Here is a 17,942-nt window from a genome sequence, read left to right as displayed (position 1 = left end):
ACAATCTTAAATTGGAAGAAAAGCTTTTGCTTGATGATGCAATTTCTAACCTTCCTACTCTATGTTTTATCAATACTTGCTTCTTTTTAAATAGAAATTACATATATTTATTTTGTTCAAAGTATTGACTTGAAAATATATGAAAATAAAAACAATTTATTCAAAATAAAAGTTCACATAAAAATAAAAATAAGCACAAAACTTGTAGAAACCTAAAACAACATAATTTCAAAATATCACAAAAGTAATACATGTAAAATTTCATAAACTTAGAAGAGTAGGTGTTATCAATGCTAGTGGAATGTTACTTTTATGAACACCACCATAAGTTGAATAATCAAATCTATCATTGTACATAGACATTTGTCCATTTACATAGTCCATATTTCTATGGTTTATGAACTGGTTTTGCAACTGTGTATGTGAAACTCATGAGATGTTTGTCTTCTTGTCCTCATTTCCTGCATGAAAGCAGGATCATAACTGAATTGAGTTATCTACTTTTTGTCGATGCAAAATCAAACCTTTCATACCTCTAGGAAATATCGGCAACCCCTTCAATTAGAAAAACAGTCCCAGTAATTTAAAGCAAAATCATCAACACCCTTTTAAAATGATTGGAATGTGTAAACCACTTTTAAATTAGAATCCATATTTGCTTAAAGGATTAGACAATGGTGTTTTTTCTCTAAAAATTTGTTGCATATTTTCAAAAAGTCAATTCTCAATGCATATGATGTTGTCAAGAGTCACATGTGTTAGTAGTTCAGTGTAAAATTTTGAGAGAATGACCATAAGAGATCCCATGCATGCAATCTAATAATGTTGTAAAAATTTAAATATTTTGGCTTTCTTTTGCCAACGATGTAATTTATTTGAGATTCTAATTTGAACTTGATTTCCTTCAGCAACCAAATAGATTTTTTTTTGGGGGGAGGGGGGAGAAAAAAAAAGCCCAAACAGCTATATAAAGAAGATGCCCAAATCCTAGTAACCAAACAGAAATCATTATTAAAAAAATTGCAATGACACAAAAAGAGAGAAGGTTTAAAAGAAACCTCATATAATACGCGAAGGTACTCATCAAAATCCACTGGCAGCCCATGTAGATAATACTTGTAGTCAACAACATTGCCAGGCTGCAAGCAATCTGCTATACAGATTAAGATCATTCCCCAAGAAAAATTTTATCTAAAATGAGAGAGAGGAATGGGAAGGGACATAAATCATAAATTTGAACATTTTGTTTGGACTACATGATCTATATTATTAATTTAAAATTTCAAAGTTTCCTGGCTTTCATATGAAAGGTTGTTAGAGCCACACATCAAGAAAGTTAGGATTTTGAACATAATAAAGAATTGTCTCAATGTACTAAATAGTCCATCATCATTGTGTAGAAAAATCATCAAATTTAAAAGGGACTAATTCTAAACTATAGCATCAACATACCATCCACCTACCATATTCTAGGTTATTATCTCTAATCACCCTTTAAAATTTTGTGTTTGTCTATGCTTCCAGCCAACAAAAAATTATGTTCCCCACCATTAAACAATATTCTCAATTTTGCAAATATTCTTAAACCTACCAATTTCATTGAAGAAACCACAATACACTCTCAATAGTTCCATCACTATAAACAATACAACAGACTGAGCTATACAAAATCTTGGTAACACAAATCTCATAAATGATGTAATGGCATATTACCGGAGGTAAAAAACAACAATTTTTTAATCCAAATGGATAGACTATCTATAAGTTGGAGTATGTATATCTATAAGCCTATCCTAGTTCAATTGAAAAGTCATCTAGAATTTGGTGTAGTGCTCCTGAGTTGAACAATTGTATAGGATAAAACAGGAGAAAAAGAAAATAAAATTAATGGGACAAAGTTTAGAAGAAAAGAAAAACATTTATATACAATACATTTTTAATTGATAAATAGTAATAAGAATCAAACACAGCTTACCTTGATTAAATTAACAATAGAGCATCACATTTCTTACCTATCTTCCTCCTTACGACTCTCCATATATTATGGCTTCTAGAACTCATAAGAAATTTCATCAAACACCTTGTGTACATGTAAAAGAAACAACACTTAATGAAAGTGAGCATTATTAAAAATGTCTAAACTCAACTTCAAAATAGTAGCATGATAGTCATAAATCATTGCAAAACTACAAATGTAACAGAAAAAATTCCAAAACATGTATCTATTAGTACTTCCAAATTTGCTCTCTAAGCCCATATCTAACAGATCAAATAGCTTTAGTGAATTTCTCAAACGATTGGCTCAATCTAAAATACAAGTAGATTGTACAATAATAACCTTATGAATTGGGATGGCTCCCACTGTTCAATTCGAAGATTCAACTTAAATTAATCAAGGACAACCCAAGAAAAATCACAAAATTCGGCAGAGAAGATTAGAGGTTTATCTCACAGACCCCCATATATGCTTGTCTTACTATGATGGTCACCTTTTCAACACACATTCTTAAGTTTTGTTTTTGCTATGCATATGTAACCAATTTGCACCCAAAAATCTGGGTTAATGGTCAATTTCTTTTAGCCATCATCTCCTAAAGCCCATGCTAATCAAATAGCCTGTAGCTAAGCAAACTGCCTATTTGGTTAATCTCACCTCATGTATTGATAGCCACAGATATCCTACACTAATTCAAGCAAGCCTAAAACAAAGCTCATACAAGTCTTAAAAGGAAGAAGCCCAATATTAAGTAAATCAATTTCAAGTAATATGACCTTCATTTCCTTCATTCTATCCTCTATACAAACAGAGCTTTCCATTCCATTCTATTAAAGGCTTAATTTTGGTGGCAGTTGGGACATAAATTCAGTTTGTTTTTCATGTCAGCTGTAGAGTGTTTGGTGGCTATATATGCTGTTTTACATTTGATAGAAAATGTTAATAAAAATTGTGCAATCAGTCTTTCTGCATTAATAATTTTCATTGAATCAAGGATTCCATATTTTTGGGTTTTACATGTTGCCAAAAAATATCAATCAGTCAACAAATTACTTCGAATGAGATTCAGGAAGCATGAAGTAATCCACCAAAAAAAAAAAAAAGTAGAGCCATTAAGGCATATTGCAAGAGCAGAATTTAAATTGGTAAGAATTATGTTGTAATGCAACTCATATCCCAACAGCCCACCCAACCAAACTTTAAATCAAATAAAAATTAAATCAAGCCCCAAAGAAAGTAATGGAGAAACAGAGACATCAAAAAACTATAGATTCAAAAATAGATATGGAAGAAGTAAAAACATAGCTCTACCTTTTCACTTTGCTATGCTCTTTGCTATTGCTGGAATTTGTAGACAGCTTCTAAACTCTATGGACTTGGTCCTTCGATGTGCATGGTAGAAAGCAAAAAATAATAGTCAGTAGTAGGCTGATAGCTATGGATCTTAGCTTCCATGGTTATACCAATATTAAAAATACAAACCTTAGCATAACTAAAAAATTAGAATCAAACAAAACCCCTAAAAAATGTAGATGCTACTCTTAAAATCAGATAAAGAAGTAATAAAAACAATGAAGGTCTTGAGATGAAACAATTAAACTAAACATAATACGAAGCTTCAGATGACAATTACCTAAATATCAGTCATCTTAATCACAAGCATTACACCATAAAAAATATCTTGTAACGGGAAAAAATTTATAGAACAGAGAGTCTAAATTCGAAGAGAGATAGAGATAGACCTAGTGAGGCCAAGTGGCCAATTATGACAACCGAAAAGGCAGTCACACCCTCTGCCACAGATGGACCCGTGGTAGGATTCGCTTAACGGTAGGGACTAAGGCAACCATTCAAGTGGGGTTGTTCTGCCTCGAGTGTTGGGTGCTTCACTGATTTCAGTCAAAATACAGCTATGAATAAGCAGATATTCTCAAACCCAAACTTGGAAGAAGAAGAAGACGTGGAAACTCTGCAAAAAAAAAAAAAAAAACTTAAATTAAGACAAAAGAGAAAGAGGAAAGGAAGCGTTGGGGCTCAGGAATTTTGTCAAACACTTTGAGGGTGAAGGGTTGGGATTCTGTTCTCTTCAGCCACACCCTCAAGTGGGGTTGTTCTGCCTTGGGGTGTTGGGGCTTCTCTAATTTCAGCCATGTATATGCAGATATTCTCAAAACCAAACTCGAATTTCTCTACAAACTCACCCCAAACTCAAATTAGCTACCAAAAATAAAAATAAAAATTCGATAGGGGTAGAACCCAACAACAAACCCGGTGGTAGAAACCCAGGTGTTGACAGGGTTGTGGGAGATAAGAACTGAGGGTGAGAGAGGGGGAGAAACTGTTGTGAGTGAGAGATGGGTAGCGCAGACAAATGTAGAGCTGGAGAAGGGTGGTGCCGGAGAAGGTGGAGACGTTGAGTTGTGGGAAAGAAGGACTGATGGTGGCCTGCGTTTTGGACTGAAGGTGGAGCCGTTGAGCTGCGTTTTGCATGTGGGGGAATGGCAGAGCGTGGGTCTGCGTTTTGGAGGAAGGACAAGGTAGAGGAAGAAGAAGGCAGAGAGCTACGTGTGAGGGAACGGCAGAGCAGTTTATTGGGTTTTAGAAAAGTTTTATTTTGTGTTTATGTTTTTATTTTTGGTTTTAGAAATTTTTTTTTGTGTTTATGTTTTTTTTTTTTTTAATATTGTGCTGACGTGGAAAATTGTGAAAACTTTAGGGGTTTCGGTTTTATATATATATATATATATATATATATATATATATATATATATATATATATATATATATATATATATATATATATTGATTATATACATTTTTAATTGGTATAACTATCTTGAAGCATTGTTGATTCCTGTTTTTGAAAATGGGCCCAATGGCAGATAAGGCCCATCAACAAAAAAAGACAATAGAAGAAAGAAGAAGGATGTGAAAAAAGCATGATGAAAGTAAATGGGCCATGGAAGCTCAAAAAAAGAGGTAAAATACCCAATTAGCCAATATGGTAGGAATAACAGCCAGTAGGCCCATGGGCATATAAGAGGTAAAAGTATAGTAAATGGACCATGGAAGCCCAATAAATGAGGTAAAAGACTTAATGAGCCAATATGGCAGGAATAACAGCCAGCTGGCCCATGGACACAACAAGAGATAAAAGTAAAGTAAATGAGTCATGGAAGCCCTAGAAAAGAGGTAAAAGACCAAATGGGTCAATACGGCAAAAATAACAGCTAGCAGGCTCACAAGCACAATAGGAGGTAAAAGTGAAGTAAATGGGCCATGGAAGCCTAAGAAAAGAGGTAAAAAGCTCAATGGGCCAACATGATAGGAATAATAGCCAGTATGCCCATAGGCATAACAACAGGTAAAAAAGTAAAACAAACAGGCTATGAAAGCCCAAGAAAAGAGGTGAAAGAACCCAATGGGCCTATGTGGTAGAAAGAATAGCCAACAAGCCCATGGGCATAGCAAGAAGAGAAGCACTAAGGGCAAAAGCCCAATGGATTGGATGGGCAAGAACTTCTACCATGCCATTGCCAAAGCCTGTGAGGAAATAAGGAGAAACAATGCAAGCCCAAAAGCCCACACCCTTCATACCATGGAGGATAAACATGAACACAAGAGGCACATAACATAATGAGACATGGTAGGAACTGTAGAAATGACATGGGAGCAAAAAAGACAAATGCAAAGGGGATTAGAATGAACACACAAGGGTCGGAGCACCTCCCACTTGTACCCAACCAATACAGGAGAGGTGGGTCTTCACTCAAGGTACTCAGAGGGTGTGGTTGTGTGGGGGGGGGGAAAGGTTATTTTGGGGTTTTTACCCAGGCTTCTTTTGGAAAAAAATGCCTTACTAGGATGGTATTTCGCCGAAAGAGGTAAGCAAAGGGCTAGGACCACCTGATGCATGCCATAGAGGTAGGTAGAGAGAGGGCTGTAAGCCCTTAGCCATTCGGGTAAGGTAGGAAAGGTAAGGGGAGAAACAAAAAGAGAGGAGTTTTGTCCTAGAATAGGGAGTGGAGCAGCAAGCACATTTTGAGCAGAGGTAGTGGCCAGGCAACTAACAAGTCGGTTGGCAGTCCTGAAGGAATGCCCACAAGAAACCAAAAGCAGTTGGTGAAGTCTTAGGGGAAAAAGGGAGAAATCCCATGGAATCAGTTCAATATAAAAGGAAGAGGTAGCCATAAGTGAAGAAAGGAGGAACCCACGGTGAGATAATAGTAAGAAACTAAGAGTAAAAAGAACAAAGAGAAAGAAAGAAAGAAAGTGGTAAAAAGAAGAGAGAAAACACGACAAAAATAGGGGTATGTATTAATAGACCATCTTTTCCTTCCTTCTTGACACACCCACTCTCTAAAACACTATGAGTAATAACGCACAACCTTTTAGGTCCTTTAACGTACAACTTTGAGCCTATGACAAGGTTCTTCATGTCGAGGTTCGAATTCCTTCTTGAACCGTTTATTTTTGAAAGACTTGACCCAAGATTGAGGTGGTGAACTCACACAATCCTATTTGCCTAGAATTGCTCCCATCCTCCTATTGTGGCTTTTCTCAACTTATTTAACATCTTTATTGTTATTTGTTCTGCCGCAGTAACTGTTTGCTATTTTGTTGTAGTATCTTTCATTATATTTGTTGTATCAGTTATTTTGTTGTAGTATCTTTTGCTATATTTGCTTTATCAGCTATTTTGCTACAGTATTTATAATTATATTTGCTATATCAATTATTTTGTCATGGCGTTCTCCACTGTGTTCGCTGAGACACCTAGTTTGCTGTAGCACTTCTTGTCTTGTCTAAGTATTGGAAATGCTTGGCTTGCGCACAAGCTAGCCTGTGACATAATCCCATTAGGATAATAGGCCAGTCCCAACTCTCTAACCCACTACTCCACAGGCCTGAGTATAGCAGAATGAGCCCTGGCCCATTAATGCAAAGAGAGGCCTCTACAAGCATTTTTGTGCTAATTAGTTGTTTTCCTTTAGCAGAATTTGCCTCAGTTCCCACTCCCCACCCGTGATGTTTTTGTAAGGGGGTTATTTCGTTAGAGTTCGAGGTATAAGAGAATCACTTGGCTTTATAGTAGAAATTCTATTTTGTTTGCCAATGGTTTTCTTACAAGTTTATTTATGTATTGGTGCAGAAAAATACAGTTGCTCATGATGAAGGCCACAATCTTAAATTGGAAGAAAAGCTGTTGCTTAATGATGCAATTTCTGACCTTCCTATGGTATGTTTTATTATTACTTGCTTCTTTTTACTTATGTTGCAATCTATTATTATATAATTTCTGTTTTCATATTTTACAAAAATCACCCTACATTATAAAAATCAAATTCTAACTTGTAAAAAAACTAATTATTAACCCAAATCAAATCAAACCACAGGGATGTAGAAAAAGAACTTGTGATGAAAGGTTGAACAAAGTGAAACTGAAAATTTTAAGAAGATATAAATTTAAAAATCTATAGAGAGAATCAAATGAAAATTTTAAAATACAACGATTTGAAGAGATGAAAGATTGAATTAAGAAGACAATAGTTGAAGAAGATGAAAAGTTGGACAATGTAAAAAATTGCAAAAAACAAAAAAATATTAAAGTATGCTAAAGATGTGGTGCAAAAATAGTTTTGTAAATTTTTTTTGCAAAACATCCATTATTTATATAGTATAGTTTTTTTTTTTGGTTTTTTTGTTGTTTTGTAAAATTTTTTTGCAAAACATCCATTATTTATATAGTATAGATTTTTTTTTTGGTTTTTTTGTTGTTGATTTTTTTGGATTTTGATTCTTCATTGATTTAATTGTTTAGTTATAAACATTTAAATTAGTGTGAATGGCATAGAGATTGGTGTCCTTTAAGAGTTCCACAAGGGTGATGTTGATGTGATATATGGTGGACCTCCTTGTCTAGACAAAAGTGGTTTTAATCGGTTTAGAAATAAAGAAAATCCATTGGATGATAAGAAAAATAAACAACTAATTCTTTATATGAACTTGGCGCAACATTTAAGGCAAGATATGTTTTCATGGAAAATGTGGTTGACCTTGTTAAATTTGCAAATGGCTTTCTCAGACGTTATGTATTGGGTCATCTAATTGGCATGAACTATCAAGTCTGGGTAGGGATGATGGTTGCGGGTGCATATGGGCTTCCACAATTTTGAATGCGTGTTTTCTTATGGGGGCATAGCCTATTAAGATCTGTAAATAATTATATTTTTTTATTTGGTATAACTATCTTGAAACATTCTTGTGCTATTCGATTATTTTCCTTTTGCAAAATTTGCCTCAATTCCCACTCCCCACCCATGATGTTGTTGTAAGGGGGGCTACTCCATTAGAGTTCGAGGTATACATAGGCCACCTGGCTCTATAGTAGAAATTCAATTTCTATGCTTATGGTTTTCTTATAAGTTTATTTATGTATAGATGCAGAAAAATACTGTTGCTCATGATGAAGGCCACAATCTTAATTTGGAAGAAAAACTTTTACTTATAGATGAAATTTCTAACCTTCCTGTTGTATGTTTTATCATTACTTGTTTCTTTTTATATATGTTATAATTTATCTTTTCATGTTTTATAAAAATCACCCTACATTATAAAAATCAAATTCTAACTTTCAAAATAACTAATTATTAACCTAAATCAAATCAAACCACTGGGATAACATGCTTTAACATAAGTTTTAGCATCTGCTTGCATAGACGACTAGTAATATCCTGTGTGGATCATCTTATAGATGAAGGACCTGGTCCTTGAATGGTTTCCACAAGCTCCTTCATGGATGTCTTTCAGGACATAAAGAGATTCGTCTAGATTTAAACACCTTAGGTAGGGCTGAGAGACAACATTTCTTCCATAAGGATAAATTTCACCGCCTTTACCTTTAGCTTTCTTGCCTCTTCCTTATCTTTAGGGAGGACTTCGTCCTTGAGGTAAGACATAAGTGGGGTGGTCCAATTGGTAACTCCATCTACCTGATTCACTTCTAGCACATGTATGTTAGGAATGTATTGGATTTTAACTTGATCACCCGTTACCTCGTTTGCAGATGCCGTCTTGGCTAAGTCGTTAGCTTCTGTGTCTTCTTCCCTTGGTATTTGTTGGAACTGGGTTGTTGTGAAGCCTTTGATGCATTGCTTAACTTTGCTCAAATACTTATTTATTCGTTCTTCCTTAGTTTCACACGTTTCATTTATTGGGCCTATCACCTATCACTAAGTTTGAGTCTCCTTGGACGAGGATTGAGTTTGCTCGAAGTGATTTAGCTAACTCCAAGCCTTGAAGCAGGGCTTCATATTCAGCTTCATTATTAGTTGTCTGGAACTGAAGGTGGATTGCATAATCAAGATGATCTTCTGGTGAACATAAAACCATCTCAATTCCTTTTGCATGATGTATGGACGAGCCATCTATACGAACAATCCATTGCTTTGCCCTCTAATCTCCATTTTGCTACCCACTGGCCGGCGTGAATTCAACGATAAAGTCCACAAGGACTTGAGCTTTTATTGCTTCTCTTGGCTTATACTGCACATCAAATTTGCTAGGTTCTACTGCCCATTGGATTAGTCGTCCAGCGGCCTCCAGCTTGTTCATGGCCTTTTTAGCGGGTGTAGTAATGAGAATGCAAGTTTTTCTAATGAGAATGCAAGCTTTTCCATGTGCGGATACCATCCTTCAGCCCTTCTTAAATCTTTGCTAATGTAGTAGATGGTTTTTGTACTTTATCTTCTTCCTTGATCAAGACTGAACTTACTGCATGAGGAGACATTGCTAAATAGAGGTACAACTCTTCTCCTGACTTGGATGGGCTCAGCAATGGAGTTGAAGCAAGATAAGCGATCAAATCTTCAAATGCTTGTTGGCATTCATCCGTCTATTCAAATGTCTTCCTTAATACTCTGAAAAATGGTAAACATTTGTCAGTAGCTTTTGAAACGAACCTGTTAAGGGCAACTACTTGTCCAGTGACTCTGGACATCCTTAATACTCTTCGGGGGCTCCATGTTCAATATTGCTTGGATTTTATCAGGGTTTGCTTGAATCCCTCCCTATAAAACCATAAAATCGAGAAATTTCCCTGATGCAACTCCAAAATCACATTTGCTTAGGTTTAGCTTCATCTTATATCGCTTGAGCGTATCAAAAGTTTCTTGAAGGTCGTTTAAATGCTGTGTCTCCCTTGTGCTTTTGACCAACATGCCATCCACGTAAACTTCAACGTTTCACGCAATTTGTGGATGAAACATATGGTTGACTAGCCTTTGGTAGGTAGCTCCTGCATTTTTTAGACCAAATGACATTACCTTATAACAAAACAAACCTTGACTTGTGATGAAGGATGTTTTCTCCTGGTTCGCCTCGCCCATCTTGATCTAGTTGTACCCTGAGAATGCATCCATAAAACTTAATAGCTGAGGTCCTGCTGTTGAATCTACCAACTATTCAATGCATGGAAGAGAATAGCTATTCTTAGGACATGCTTTGTTTAAATCTGTGAAATCCACACACATTCTCCATTTGCCAGTAGCCTTTTTGACCATCATTATGTTAGCTAGCCAGTCAAGGTAGTAAACTTTGCAAATGAATTCTGCGGTGACTAACTTATGAACTTCTTCTTTGATAGCATTATCACGTTTTGAGGCAAACACTCTCTTCTTCTAACAAATAGGCTTGTAGGACGGAGACACGTTTAGACGATGAGTAATCACACTTGGGTCAATCCCAGACATGTCTTCATGGTTCCAAGAAAAAACATATGTGCTTCTTTTGAGAAATCTAACAAGGTCATGCTTTGTCTTTTCCTTCATACTCATCTCAATCTTGGTAAACTTCTCCGGGTTGAACTCATCTAGTGGTAAATCTTCCAATACTTCAAGGATGGATCATCTTTTATCTACATTAACACTTGGTCAAGTGGAGTGTTCAAGGGAATGTCATTCGAATATCGTCCTAAGGACGACCCTGCTTTTTTGCCATCACGATCCTATTTCTCCCCTACTTTAGCTTTCTTTGGACGAGTGTTGCTCTGGATGATGTACATATCCATTGTCCAGCCGCTCACCTTACTTCTTTTTCTTAGCGATAATCTCAACTTTTGCATTTATGAAACTCTGGGATGAATGTGTCAATTCAACCATTGTTTGTGGCTCCTGATCATACAACTTATGGATGAATAAGTCTGAACTGACTCCATTGTAGAAAGTTGCTGAAAGGATCTTGTCATCCATCTTGTCCACTAATAGGGCTTCTCTGTTAAAACGGCTGATGAAAGAACGTAAACTCTCGTTCTCTCCTTGCTGTATGCTTAATAAATTGGATGAGGGACATTTCTACCTTTGTCTACCTACGAAATTGTTAACAAGCAACTTACTTAATTCCTAGAACGAAGTTATGGTGTTTGGTGGTATCTTTCCAAACCATAGTCTGGCTAGTCCTTTCAACGTGGTAGGGAAGGCTTCGCACATAAATTCATCCGGAACACCTTGGAGATGCATAATCATCTTGAATGTGGCAATGTGATCGCAAGGATCATGTGTCCCATCATATGAGTCCAGGGTAGGCATTTTGAACTTGAAAGGCAGGGAATGACTGGTGATGGAAGCAACAAAAGAGGAATCTGTCCTATGGACGAGATCATCCCCATGGTTTGCTCTCCTCATGGAATCCTTCATCTCCTCCATGGCTCTTTTCATCTAATCCGTCTCTCTCTCCAAATGTGGTACCCTACGAATGATAGTACCCTTGGACTAGTTTCTTTCAGCATTGTTCTCAACACCTTCATTTCCTAAATTTTGGCCTCGTTCTCCACCATGTTGTTGACGTTGTCTATTAACTTCTTTAGTTAACTCTTGGTTCTGTTGTGTCAGTTCTGACATCACTGCTACTATGGACTGTAATTGTTGTTGGACAGTCATGGGGGGTGGTGGTGCACGATTTGGGTGACTAGAGGCGTTTTCACACTCCTGGTGTCTTGGACTAGTGGCCATTGACCTAATCCGAACCAAGTCCGAACCATGCAGCCTTTTTGTCTTGGAAAGCAGAAAAGTTAGTACTTAGAAACTTTTTAACCTCTCTTTTCACAAACGACGCCAACTGATTATGCACGAAAATCAATAGACTGAAATATTTTGAGCTATGGTAATGGCTGTAAGTCCTGAAAAGAAAGAAAGAACTGTCAAAGGTGACCGGTATGACCCAACCAAGGACCTTCCGACAGTTAAGTCAGTTTTCTCTCTCTAGAACACAAGGATGGAAAAATAGTGAATGGTTAGGACTTACCTTGGGTGAATGAGGTTTGCTCCTTTTATAGAGAGTTAGACGTGGGTCTACTTGTTTGGATCCATCACCATCGTGGGTGATGTTGGTGGTTAATGGAGAAAATGGAGTATGTGGAGCGAACTGCGAGAAATTCCTTCCACGTATTAAGAGCAACGTGTTGTGTTTTGTTTATGTGGAACCTTTGGAGGATTCTTTGTAGAATTTACAAAGTATAATTTGGTCGTCCATGGATCTAGTCGTCCATGGAGAACTTCCTTCAAATTGGATCACATTGTTATTAATGGATGGGCATTATCTCATTCTTGGATGGTTTTCTTTGGACGTGCTCAAGTCATGGACAACAACTAAGGACGGGTTATACTTAGTTGATCTCTATCAAATATGTATAGGTTTTTTGTTGTTCATTTTTTGGGTTTTTGATTCTTTATTGATTTAATTTTTTAGTAATATACATATAAATAGGTGTGAATGGCACAATGATTGGTGTCCTCAAAGAGTCCAAGATAGGTGATGTTAATGTGTTATGTGGTGGACCTCCTTGTCAAGGCATAAGTGGATTTAATCGGTTTAGGAATAAAGAAAATCCATTGGACAATGACAAAAATAAACAAATTGTTTATATGAACTTGGTGCAACATTTAAAGCCAAGATATGTTTTAATAGAAAATGTGGTTGACCTTATTAAATTTGCAAATGTCTTTCTCAGACGTTATGCATTGGGTCGTCTCATTGGTATGAACTATCAAGTCCAGTTAGGGAGGATGGCCGCAGGTGCATATGGGCTTTCACAAATCCGCATGCGTGTTTTCTTATGTGGAGCACAGCCTACTAAGGTTAGTAAATAATTTTATATATATATATATATATATTTTTTTTTTGGTATAACTATCTTGAAGCATTTTTGTGTTAATCAGTTGTTTTCCTTTTGCAGAATTTGCCACAATTCCCACTCCCCACCCGTGATGTTTTTGTAAGGGTGATTATTCCGTTAGAGTTTGGGGTATAAGAGGGTCACCTGGTGTTATAGTAGAAATTCTATTTTGTTTACTGATGGTTTATACAAGTTTATTTATGTACTAATGCTGAAAAATATAGTTGCTCATGATGAAGGGCACAATCTTAAATTGGAAGAAAAGCTTTCACTTAAAGATGCAATTTCTGACCTTCCTACTGTATGTTTTAATATTATTTGCTTCTTTTTACATACATTTGCAATCTATTGTTATTTAATTTATCTTTTCATGTTTTATAAAAATCACCCTCCATTATAAAAATCAAATTCTTACTTGGGAAGCGACTAATTATCAACCCAAATCAAATCAAACCACCGGGATATAAAAAAAGAACTTGTGATCAAGAATTGGAATACCAAAATACCTAAATATGCATAAAATTCTATAAAAATATGTCAAAAAGAGAAACAAATGTGATTTGACAATTAAATCAACAATAACAAAAAGAGATATTAGTGAAAAAATAAGTGGTTGAAACAATTAAAATTGACCAAAAGAGAAACAAAATTGGAGAGAGAGAGAGAGAGAAAGAAAGAGAGAGAGTATTGACCTCTTTGTCATTGACAACTTGGAAGGAATAGTGGAGAGCGGTAGACATGAAATAATAAGAAATTTATATAAGATAAAAGATGAATGGTGGAAGTAGATGAAAGGTTGAACAAAGTGAAACTGTAAAATTTAAGAAGAATAAATTTAAAACATATAAAGGGAATCAAATGAAAATTTTAAAAAATAATGATTTAAGGAGATGAAAGATTGAATGAAGCAGACAATAGTTGAAAAAGATGAAAAGTTCAACAAAGTAAAAAGCTACACAAAAAAAAAACAAATAATAATAAAGGATGCTAAAGATGTAGTGCAAAAATAGTTTGGTATAATTTATTGCAAAACTTCCATTATTTATATAGTATAGATATGTATAGATTTTTGTTTTTCTTTTTTTGTTGATTTTTTTTGGTTTTTGATTCTTCATTGATTTAATTGTTTAGTTATAAACATTTAATTGGTGTGAATGGCACATAGATTGGTGTCCTCAAAGAATCCCACAAGGGTGATGTTGATGTGATATGTGGTGGACCTCTTTGTCAAGGCATTAGTGGTTTTAATCGGTTTAAGAATAAAGAAAATCCATTGGATGATAACAAAAATGAAGAACTAATTGTTTATATGAACTTGGTGCAACATTTAAAGCTAAGATATGTTTTAATGGAAAATGTGGTTGACCTTTTAAAATTTGCAAATGGCTTTCTTGGACTTTATGCATTGGGTTGTTTGATTGGCATGAACTATCAAGTCTGGATGGGGATGATGGCAGCAGGTGCATATGGGCTTCCACAATTCCGCATGCGTGTTTTCTTTTAGGGGGCATAACCTACTGAGGTCTGTAAATAATTATATTTTCTTTATTTGGTATAACTATTTTGACGCATTTTTGTGTTAATAGGTTGTTTTCCTTTGGCAAAATTTGCCTCAATTCCCACTCCCCAACCATGATGCTGATGTAATGGGGGTTATTCTATAAGAGTTCGAGTTATAAGAGGGTTACTTGGCTCTATAGTAAAAATTTTATTTTCTTTGCCGATGGTTTTCTTATAAGTTTATTTTTGCACTGACGTAGAAAATACATTTGCTCATGATGAAGACCACAATCTTAAATTGGAAGAAAAGCTTTTGCATAAAGATGCAATTTCTGACCTTCTTGCTGTATGTTTTATCGTTACTTGATTCTTTTTACTTGTGTTTGCAATATATTGTTATATAATTTATCTTTTGATGCTTTATAAAAATCACCATACATTATAAAAATCAAATTCTAACTTTCAAAACAACTAATTATTAACCCAAATCAAATCAAACCATTGGGATAAAGAAAAAGAACTTGTGATGACGAATTAGAATACCAAAATACCTAAATATGCAGAAAATTCTATTCAAATTTATCAAAAAGAGAAACAAATGTGATGTGACAATTAAATCTACAATAACAAAAAGAATTATTAGTGGAAAAAATAAGTCGTTGAAACTATTAAAAACTCGACCAAAAGAGAAACAAAATGAGAGAGAGAGAGAGAGAGAGAGAGAGAGAGAGAGAGAGAGTATTGACCTCTTTTGTCGTGGACAGCTTGGAAGGAATTGAGGAGAGTGGTGGAAATGAAATAATAATAAATTTATATAAAATTTAAGATGGAAGAGGAGTAGTGGAAGTAGATGAAAGGTTGAACAAAGTGAAACTGTAAAATTTAAGAAGATATGAATTTAAAAATCTATAGAGGGAATCAAATAATTTTTTTAAAAAACAACGATTTGAGTAGATGAAAGATTGAATTTAGAAGACAATAGTTGAAGAAGATGAAAAGTTGAATAGAATAAAAAATTGCAAAAAAAAAAAAAAAACATAAAGGATGCTAAAGATGTGGTGGAGAAATAGTTTTGTAAAATTTATTGCAAAACTTCCATTATTTATATAGTATAGATTTGTTTTTTTTTTTTTGGTTTTTAATTTTTTTTGTTTTTGTTTTTGATTTTTCAATGATTTAATTGTTTAGTGATAAACATTTAAATTAAAGTAGATAATATGTAAAGGCAAAGTTATATATAATGTTAAAACCACCAAAGATGAATGCGTAATATCAATAATCTATTTATATATTTTTGTAAGAGAAATTAGAATAAAATATAAATAAAGATTATGTAGTCAATGAAATGACGAATGAGGTAGCGCAATAGGAGCGTAGTAACAATAATGCTACACTTTAGTTTTTGGATATATATAGTTATAAATTTGGGCCTAATACTGACATCACTATTTTACCCACCAATATCAACTTGTCGCATAATATTTGTTGTGAAATTGTGTGGACGTAGCATTACTCCAAAAACAATTCCCCTTCCCCCCCCCCCCCAAAAATTAATCCTTAACTCCTTAAAAAGAAAAAAAAAATATATATATATATATATATAAGGCTTAAATATCAAGAATTAAAATTAGCCAAAATAATAACAAAATAACCCAAGAAAAAATAAAACTGGACCAAACAACAAGTGAACAAATTTTTCAATCAAAAGCCTAATAAAAAAAATCTAATTATTCAAATTTGTAACTTGTTCAACCCATTACATATAAAAAATATTCTAATTTTATTTTTCCTTAAAAAAAGGTACTAAGATAAATATTGTGGAGATAAATTCTTTTTGGCAGTGCCGGCAGTAATGCTCTCTTTAGCTTTGCAAATCACAATAATTTTGCACACCTTAGCAATTTAGCTCATAATTGTTGCAAATATCATTCGTTTATCTCTCTCTCTCTCTCCATTTTTTCTTCTCCATTATTATTTCATACTCTCTTACTTTATTATTCTCATCTCAACATTTTTAATTCTCATTTTATCTCTTATCAACCCTTTTTTTTTCTTTCTAATTGTAAGTGGAAACAAATTGTAATGCTTCATACATTTGGGGTTTTTTTTGTGACGTTGATGTATTTAAGTTATTTATTTATTAGATTTTGGATAAACTATGATTGTTTTTGCACTTACCCCCATAAACTAGAGAATGCACATTACCCCATGAACTAGAGAATGCACATTGTACCGTCTTAAATTATACCCCCTTCTAAACATACCCCATTTAAACTATGAGAATGCACACTTTATCAATTTAAATTATGAATATTTTTACACTTAACCCTACTAAACTACAACTTCTTTTTTTCTTACTTTTAGAATGTATAGTTATTTCCATAAAGTATTATCTATGAGATGAGGTGTAAAGTGTTAAACTAATAATAATTTAAGTGTATATTCTTGCAGTTTAAAAAGGCAAAAGTGTTATGTGAATAATAGTTTAAAAGAGTAAAGTGTGCATTCTTCTAATTTAAAGGATAAATGTAATAGTATAGTTTAAAAGGTTAAAATGTAATTTCCTCTTATTATTTTTATAAAGCAACCAAGACATTCTTTTTAGTCTTTGCATTTCATCAAACATCAACAAATCTGCAGTCAAAATTTAAGTGATCTGATCAAATGAGATTGAGGATTGATTTTCTTAGTTCCACGCAGATGAACAATTCTTTAAAATTAATCGGTATTTTCCCATCATAATGTATTGAAAATTCTTGAACATAAGCTAACTGCTATATTTCCAATTTATGGTCTTTTGCAATGGGTTTCGTACACCTCCCACTTTAAAGTTTGCTTGTAGTTGTATTGGAGCAAGAATTTTGCCTAATACCATTACACTCTTTATTTCTAGATGTACTTCTCAGATGTATGTGATCAGCAGATGGTGTCTTGTCCACGCCTATATCTAATTTTGAACCTCTTTAACTTTTTACAACGAAATCCTAATTCCAAAATTATGAAGGTAACCATGATTTGTCAAACACTGTAGTTAAAATCAGCCCAAAAACAAATCAAAACCCTCTGCTTCAAAATGAGGAAAAAAAAAAAAAAAAAAAAAAATCTAACACATACCCATATTTAACAAGTAAACAAACGTCTTTAATTTGTCTACACTCAACTTCAAATACACATATCACGAAAACAAAGGTCACTGCTCAATAATTTAAATCTGCCCCAATTTATAAAAGATAGTTAATGGTTCAATGGCCTAATCAACGAAATTAGACTAAGGCA

The 17,942-nt window shown here is 34.3% G+C and overlaps 1 long non-coding RNA gene across 1 annotated transcript; it reads right to left on the bottom strand.

The window, feature by feature from the left end:
* Positions 1 to 205: 205 nt before the first annotated feature.
* On the bottom strand, positions 206 to 3,986 carry LOC142633380 (uncharacterized). The gene is made up of 5 exons (XR_012843894.1): positions 3,739 to 3,986; positions 3,308 to 3,378; positions 1,976 to 2,080; positions 1,059 to 1,150; positions 206 to 461 (listed from the first exon to the last, which is right to left on the bottom strand). It is a non-coding gene; the product is annotated as an uncharacterized LOC142633380 (long non-coding RNA).
* Between the last annotated feature and the right edge of the window lie 13,956 nt (positions 3,987 to 17,942).

Source organism: Castanea sativa, chromosome 5 (assembly GCF_040712315.1).
Source record: "Castanea sativa cultivar Marrone di Chiusa Pesio chromosome 5, ASM4071231v1".
Classification (NCBI taxonomy): domain Eukaryota; kingdom Viridiplantae; phylum Streptophyta; class Magnoliopsida; order Fagales; family Fagaceae; genus Castanea; species Castanea sativa.
Note: the sequence above shows the minus strand (reverse complement) of the source record. Positions and strands in the feature narration are given on the sequence as shown.